General features: G+C 39.1%; 1 long non-coding RNA gene across 2 annotated transcripts; it reads left to right on the top strand.

The window, feature by feature from the left end:
- The first annotated feature begins 4446 nt into the window (after positions 1 to 4446).
- LOC119912913 lies at positions 4447 to 5980 on the top strand. Of its 2 annotated transcripts, XR_005446293.1 has the most exons (4): positions 4447 to 4764; positions 4842 to 4925; positions 5071 to 5191; positions 5749 to 5980. It is a non-coding gene; the product is annotated as an uncharacterized LOC119912913 (long non-coding RNA). The 2 variants fall into 2 exon arrangements; XR_005446292.1 differs by having other exon boundaries at positions 4842 to 5191.
- Positions 5981 to 8124: the final 2144 nt, after the last annotated feature.

Here is an 8124-nt window from a genome sequence, read left to right as displayed (position 1 = left end):
AAACAGGCGAACATGAGAAGGGAAGGGCATGAACCCCATGGTAAATACACAATACAAATACAAAAGTATGTGTTTTACTATCAGTTCAGAGTCATAGTGAGCCATCGACTCAGTTTTTAGTGCCACAACAACCGGTGGTACATACTAATGTATTTGTCATGATATGTAATTCTGTTACTCAAAATGCTTCTTCACAGCAGGGGGCTTCTTTGTTGTTCTGCAATAACCTAATGTTGACATGTAAAACCACTGCTGATTGTAATTCAATCCTTCCTGCATGTACTTCACAAAACAAGTAAATAGTATGAAGGCGGGGGCAGGATTTTTTAAAATGTGAAACTAGAAGTTTTGATGGTGCGATTTGGGCTAGCTTATCACAAGCAAAAACAGACTTCTCCCCAAAACTAGATTTTCACATGCTCTTTTCAGTGATGTAGAAACATTGTGGGGCTGAAATAAATGTTTTCACGTCTCACAAAGCTTGACAAAAGCAGCTCAGAAAGCAGCTCGGAAAATGAGGACTAATGTTGCGTGTCCTGTACTAACTCTTAGTAGCAAGGGTAAAATTTGCAACATGTTAACTTACACTTAGAAGATTGATCCCGATGAGTTTTGCGGTATTAGTTTTACACATTTTAAATATGGGGAAGAGAGAGAGAGCCTTGACATTTGATCACTACATGGTAGGGATCACTAAATTGCTTTGCAGTTGTAGATTTACTACGTAACAAATGTAATGAAAATTACGAGTTAACCCTAGAGTTTGGGTTATCGATGGCAATCTGTTTTCCTCTTTTGTAGTGTCTCTGAAAAATGCTATGGAAGGAAAAAAATAGAAACAGCATGGTCTCAAAGCAGTGATGAGACTTTTTACTAAAGCCTTATCGTCAAGGGCAAACTAGCCACTATGGCTGAATGCAAGACCTGCAATGAAACAGTGTAAGACTGCTGAACATCCTGTTCTGGCTAGTCAAGAACCCCGTGGTAAATCTGGGCATTACATAAAAATAAAAAGCCATATGATAGATATTGTTACAGACTTTTGTTGTTGAAGCTGCTGGTTCCTGTTGAGCTTTGGAACGTGCAATAAGTGTTATTAGCACAGGTCACGGTTGAGCCAAAATAAAGAAGCTGATTTTTATTCTTTTACCTGTAGGAGATTTATTATAACCTTCTGTTTTATTTTCAACAGAAAACTACTGTCCTGTTATGTCAACAAAGTAGTTAACTAGCATTTGAATACTTCATCCCCAAGGGAAGGGTTCTGGATTTCATGACCTCTGTAATAGTCTAATAAACCCTAATTAGCAAAAGGCAGCTGGTTCTCAGGAGAAGGATCAAACTTTAGCTCTTGAAGTTTCCAGTTGATGAAGTTGTAAACTATATTTTTTTAATTCTAGCTTTTTTTACTAAAGGGAAAGAGGAGGCCTGTTAGCATGACTAGTGACTTAGTTATGAGTAAGGCTTTAGTTTAGAATGAGGGACATAGTCTATATGTTACTGAGACTAAATTTAGAGTTATTTGGACGCTGTTAACACTTGTAGTTTTTTTTTTTTGCTACATAAGAATTGTCCTTATTTTGTAAGTGTAACTATAAATTAAATATTTAGTTTAGATTACAATATTCTCTTAATAGAAATACCCCATTCTTTAATTCCTCCATGCTGGAGTGTCGCTCCATGCTAGCTAAGAAGGAACTAAGAGGGAACTCCGTGTCATTACATGCCAGCCAACAATGGACGTTTCTGTAATGCAGTCAATAAATAAAGTGCAGTCCTATAAAATTTAGATTGAAGAAACAAGTACATTGCAAAATTGATAGAAATCTTGTCTATAACTGGTCAATTTCATTTCACAATATTTGGGGACAGAATTATACCAAAGGTTTAGTAAAAGTTGATAAACCTGTTTTAGTGATTACTTAAAAAAATAGGATCATGCTGCTGAGCATTTTAGTCCTAATTTATAATTATGAAGAGCAAATACAAAATAAGATAAAGATGAAGGCCCTTTAAAAAGGCCTACTTCATCAAATGACCAAGCACCACAGACAAACCTGAAGAGAAAGTTTAAATGACTGCACTAGTGTAATAAGACATTTTATATAATTGAACCCTGGATAAAGTACCTTTTGCTGCTAATACTGCAATCCTTGATATTTGTGCATGCATCCAAGTTATTTCTGAATAACAGTTAAAACTGTAAATTCTCAATAAAGTGGCCCTGAATATTTTTGGATCACAGAGAAATGTTTAAATATTACTAACACTGATGTTAAAATTTCCATTTTTGAATGAAACAAGAAGTCTTTAAGAGATACAAACACTCATTAGCTGAAAAAAATTAACCGCATGGAGGTCCCCTCTTTGGTAGGTAGATACTGCTCAAGGATCCAAGTGCCCTCTTGGCAATTTCTTGAAGACAATGTTCTCGTTTTATTTTCACAGACCCCATCATTGGCCTATGGTAACCCCTCCTAGTCTCTTATCATTGGCTCACGGTAACTCTGCCCACCCTCTTATTTTGTATGTGACAGCATGTGGGAAATAACTGGTGAGGGGTTGGGGGCCGTTACTTCTGGTACAACCAGATTATTAGATAGTCTGCAGTTCCAAACTCTTGTCTCCGGCTGATAAAAATAGGTTCCTGTTTCGAAAACGAACTCTGTCTGATAAACCCAGACCGTTTTTAACAACCGGAGTCTAGGGTTATAGATAACTCTATTCCATAACTGGTCTACAAGATTACCTGAAGATGCTAATGACAGTTAAAACACACAACTTGATGTGACTCATTGAGAAAACAGAGGGAGGGGAGGGATGGAAGGAGGTCCGGGGGTGGAGCACATTCCTCAATTCAGCCCTGGACAGCCTATGCTACACCAGAAAGAGAGAGGACAGAGAAGAAGAGACACAGACTCTAGAAGGATTAAAGTTTTAAGACTCACAAGTTTAAGACTAGGCTACAGCTTTGGAGTGATAATGATGGCAAGTTTGTAAGACAAAGCACTAGCAAAGATTTTACAAAGTTTAATTTTGGAACTCTCTTATATTAACTCTTATTTTGCTGCATGCTGTTGAAGGTAATTTAAAATGCTGTTTAATTTTAACTCACTGTTATACTATTTTAATGTAATTATTTCAATTTATTCTTTAGTTCTTTAATGATGGTAAGTTTGTCACACAAAGCTTTAGCAAAGATTTTGAAGGTAATTAAAAAATCTGTTTAATTTTAACTCACTGTTATACTATTTTACTGTAATTATTTCATCTTATTCTTTAGTTCTTTAATGATGGTACGTTTGTCACAAAAAGCTTTAGCAAAGATTTTACAAAGTTTAATTTCAGAACTCACTCTTATTTTGCTGCATGCTGTTGAAGGTAATTTATAATGCTGTTTAATTTTTACTCACCGTTATACCATTTTACTGCTTTACTGTCATTATTTCAATTTATTCTTCACTTGTTTAATAATAAAGACTGACTTGATTCCAAAGAAACCTCCTACTGATCCTTTGCTGGCCCCGGAGATTCCTCCTTTACTTATAACTCACTGCTATACTTTTTTAATGATAAATTTATTGTCACAAACACCTCCTAGTTAATTCATTCAAGTTGTATTACTTAATAAAGTCTTTAAATCAATAAAAAACACACAATGGAAGGATGTACGCAACCCTCTTATCAGTTACACACAGACATATTTCCGTTTGGGCGGGACAGGATGCACCCCCTCTTATCAGACATCCGGTGGGGGGGCGGGACCGGAAATAGCTGTCAAAAATGAGTTTGATGGAATGTCATTTATAATTCTCTCTCTTGTAGACCAGTTATTAACTATGGTTATCTATAACCCCAGACTCCGGATGTTAAAAACGGTCTGGTTTCATCAGACAGGGTTCGTTTTTGAAACAGGAACCTATTTTTATCAGCCGGAGACAAGAGTTTGGAACTACAGACTATATAATAATCTGGTTGTACCAGAAGTAACGGCCCCAACCCCTCACCAGTTATCTCCCACATGCAGAGCAGCACTTGGGCGTTTTTTTGTCTTTTTTTTTTCTTACTTCTATAAGTACCCTACCAGAAATCCAGAGGTCTTCACACTAGTGACCTGAAACCAGAGCGATGACCCTTCAAAGAGAACACGGTACGCATTCAGCCTTTCCTCCGTAACTTAAGAAATAGCAAAAATCGACACTTTGTATTTTCATTCCTGCGTGTTTTCAATTAACTGTTGTGGTACTACAGAGTCTCCCCACTACCTTGTGTTCTTTTGTTCCCCCCTTCCCTGTGTTTTCTGTCTGTTCTCCCTGTCTGTGTTTGTCTGGGCGTGGCTACACTCTCTGGCTCTAGCGGCGCACCTGGTCCTCATTCCACTAATCAAGCTCCTGCAGTATTTCAACCGCAGTCCTCCTCACATTCTTCACCAGATCGTCAGTTAACCACATGTGGTACATGCGTCAAGGCCGACAATCTTCTCCTGTAAGAATCCTAGTAATTTCTGGCTCTCCCTGGATTAACCTGTTTTTCTCTGTGCCCAGGATCACACTACCTCCGGGAACCCTGCCGAACGCCACACCCCGCTCAGCACCTATCTTACCTGGACTTACTCCCCTCCTCCGTGTTCTCCATTCTGCCCTTTCGTCACCCCTTCAAACTGTACCGAGTCTGCCTTTGAGTCCTCAAGTTTTTGCACTATGACATTAACAGTTTTTGACTTAATCGACAATGAGCTTCATTCAACCGCATATCACCTTGAAGGTAAGAGGGCCTTCTAGAAATGTTCTATATTTTAAAGTGTCCTATCCTGATGTCTATTTTGTATATTGTTTTTACAGATTTCTACTCAGAGGAGCAAATACGGACTACAAGGGAGAATGGCATTCCATCAGAGCAGGTTGTAGATCTCTCAGGAGAAGTCGGTAAGTAAGGTTACCTTAACTTTTAATCAGTGTATAGGTTTTATTTATTTACAAACTTTTACGCAGATGTGGTAATACACCCGCAGATGGTGCAAGCAAATGTGAACAGTACTTTATGCAGGGTCTCTCCACTACCTTTTACGAGCCTTTTACGCCGCTGAATCAGACTGAGCCTATACCGATCAACGGACCTCGGAAAAGGAAACACCGTAGAAGGCTCATTTCAACCAGCAGTAGTAGGAGCAGCAGCAGGCCACCCACAAGCAGTAAGTGAAATTGTTTATTATAACGCTTGGGGGCTGTGCATTTTATTTAGCTCATGTAATATCATTAACCAGCCAACAGACGTCGCTCTAAAACCATTAACCTAGCAAATATGCAGTCATAATAAAATAGTATAGCCTATATACAGTTTCCCGTGATACCATGTTGCTGATTATTAGGCTATACAATTAATGAGTTAAAAGTAATCCACACTAATTTCTCAAATACAACACCATGTCAAATGTTCTATGCACCAAGTAGTCTTATGAGTTATTTAACCTGACTTTAAAAGCTATTTTGCTGCTTTTTCACAAAGTAGGCTATTACTGTGATGTTTGTTTTGCACTTCTACAGTGTTTTGGTACTGATGTCTGACATTCAGGGTATTTAGTTACAAGATAATGTAAGAGTTTTAAAAAACTTTAATGATGCCATGCAAATAATAAAAAAAACTAGTTTGCTATAAAGTATTAATGTAGTGATTTTTAAGGGTGAAGTCTGACTTTCATTATTAAAATACACAAGAGGTTAAAGTGTCTTTGTTTTTGTCTCCCTCCAGCAAACAGACCCTGACTATCCGTGAAAGGCTGTCAGAATTGCTGTTGGACTGCCATGATCAACTAGTTTTAATGAGTAATGCTTTCCGGCTAATGGGTGAAATGCTGGCTGTCTACAGTGATCATAATTAGTAAGGTGATTTATCTTTTATTTGTTTCATTGGGTAATTGTATGATTGTTGTGTTCACTTGCACAGTTAAACTTCGTCATTTTAATTTATGACGTTGATATTTCTTAAGGTCTAAGTGTGTTTTGATTTTATGATAATGGATGAAAACAAACCGTTTAACCTCGTCTGATCAGACGAGGTAGATCAACATTTTCAGAATGAGTCAAACTTTCAAAATGGTATAACTGAAAATAGGGTTAGTTAACTGAAAACGAGACCTCCTCCAGTCAGTTCTTAGATCCGTTGCACGCTATAAATCAAGCTCTCGTTGACCTGGAACGCTTAGAAAATGAAATACCAACTGCTTTATTAGATGAAATGAACCCTTTAACCAAAACAACATCCCCTCTTTAAATACAAAACGCTCACTCCGAGCTTGAAAATAATGCAATCCCTGCCTTAATCCCCTCCACATCCTCAGCCTACCAGACCCCCATTAACTCCCCCCTCATGGAGCAGGTAGCCAACGCTCCTCCCTTGCAACAGCAAGGGGGTAGCACGACTCAAAATATTGAACCTGTGCCACCTCAAGGAGTCATATCACGACATAGATTCTGTAATTATGAAATACGCCAGGTGTTGCGCTTTCCTTCTCCAACCAATGCAGAGGGTGTAGTGGATTATGCTCAGTTTTACAACGGTACACTGGAGCAGGTAGATGCGATTTTACAACAAGCCTTGTCACACAGGAGACCCCAAGATGTGGTGCAGTTGGCGCTAAGAGGGGAATTGTATAATCTAATTGGACCATTATGACAGACGGTGATCTAGAACTGGTTCTCCAAGTGATCACCTGCCCTACAAGGGCGGGTAAGAGAGCCATTTGGATAAAATGTCTTTCTGGGTTCCCCATATCTGTGTGAGTACTGTTACACAGGGTACAACTGTGTGCGGAGTCACAGATGCCCTGCTCATTGTTCCGTTTGCTATGACCCTACCTGTAATCAGAAGGGGTTTCAACGTGTTGTGTGTAAAGAGTGTAACAGGACATGTCGTTCAGAATTCTGCCTGCCTGACTGATCGTTGTGCAAAAAATTTTTAAAATGTGCACAGCTTTACTTCTCAGCAATGTGTGGTGAAGGTAAACCACACACGTCCTGCAGTGAAGTGTAAAATCTGTGGTGAGAATTTGACCTCTGACGTTACAGATGAATGAGATGCATCAGTGCTACATCCAGACACTACCACCTGAAACAAACGCACAGAAAAATTGGTGTTTTATGATTTTGAAACATACGTCAAGGAAAAGGTGTTCACATACCCTTTTTGGTGTGTACAAAAACGTTAGATGGAGCTCTCAAGGCAGAAATTGTGCCAACGAGTTTCTCATGCATTTCAGACGCCTGCTGTGTTTATTGCTCACAATGCTTGAGGTTTTGACTCCTACCTACTCAACGTGATGCTTGAACAGCATTAAAACCCTCTTTGATTTTGCAAGGTTCAAAAGTCATCTGTATGACAGATCCTGATTTTAATCACAAATACATTGACTCACTGTCCTTTATTTCCATGCGTTTAGCCGATATGCCAAAAGCTCTCGGTTTCGATGACAGAATTAAAGGCTATTTTCCCCATAATTTTAGCTCATGCCCATTTGACCTACATAGGTCCCTACCCGGAGCCAAAAATGTACGGTACAGAACGCATGACTACGGTACAGCTGAAAGACTTTAACACCTGGTACGAGACGGCGCGCTGCGGATGCAAGCTGTTCAGAAAACAGTATAGATGAAACAGCGGTTGACCCGTTTAGCCGTGTGACTATAGCATCTGCAAAGTTTGGCCATCCCCGACCCCCAATAACTACACACGCCAGTTCAAAACGTATTCAAACGCAGGCATTCAGTGGTTGCAATGGGTGGCGAGCACTGAAAACATCTTCATTCAACATGCTTTAAATGGGGGGGGCAACTGGGAAAATACTTTGTAGATGGTTTTGCAGAGATCCAAGGTGTGAAATATGTATGGGAGTTTCTAGGATGTTTTTTTTTTTTTTTTTTTTTCCATGGCTGTCCGAGTTGTTTCAAAGCTCATGAGACCAATCCTTTGATCGGATACCCTTTTGAGGAGTTGCGTGTGAGGAGAAATTACGTGAGCTACAGGCCATCCACAATGCTAAAGTGATTGTCATGAGAGAGCACACATGGACAGAGATTAATCGTAAATAACATCAGGGGTTAAAAGATTTTCTCAATCAGTATAAAGCTC

This window comes from Micropterus salmoides, unplaced genomic scaffold (assembly GCF_014851395.1).
Source record: "Micropterus salmoides isolate LMB-PRFRI ecotype aquatic unplaced genomic scaffold, ASM1485139v1 Ms_hic_scaffold_2, whole genome shotgun sequence".
Lineage (NCBI taxonomy): Eukaryota > Metazoa > Chordata > Actinopteri > Centrarchiformes > Centrarchidae > Micropterus > Micropterus salmoides.
Note: the sequence above shows the minus strand (reverse complement) of the source record. Positions and strands in the feature narration are given on the sequence as shown.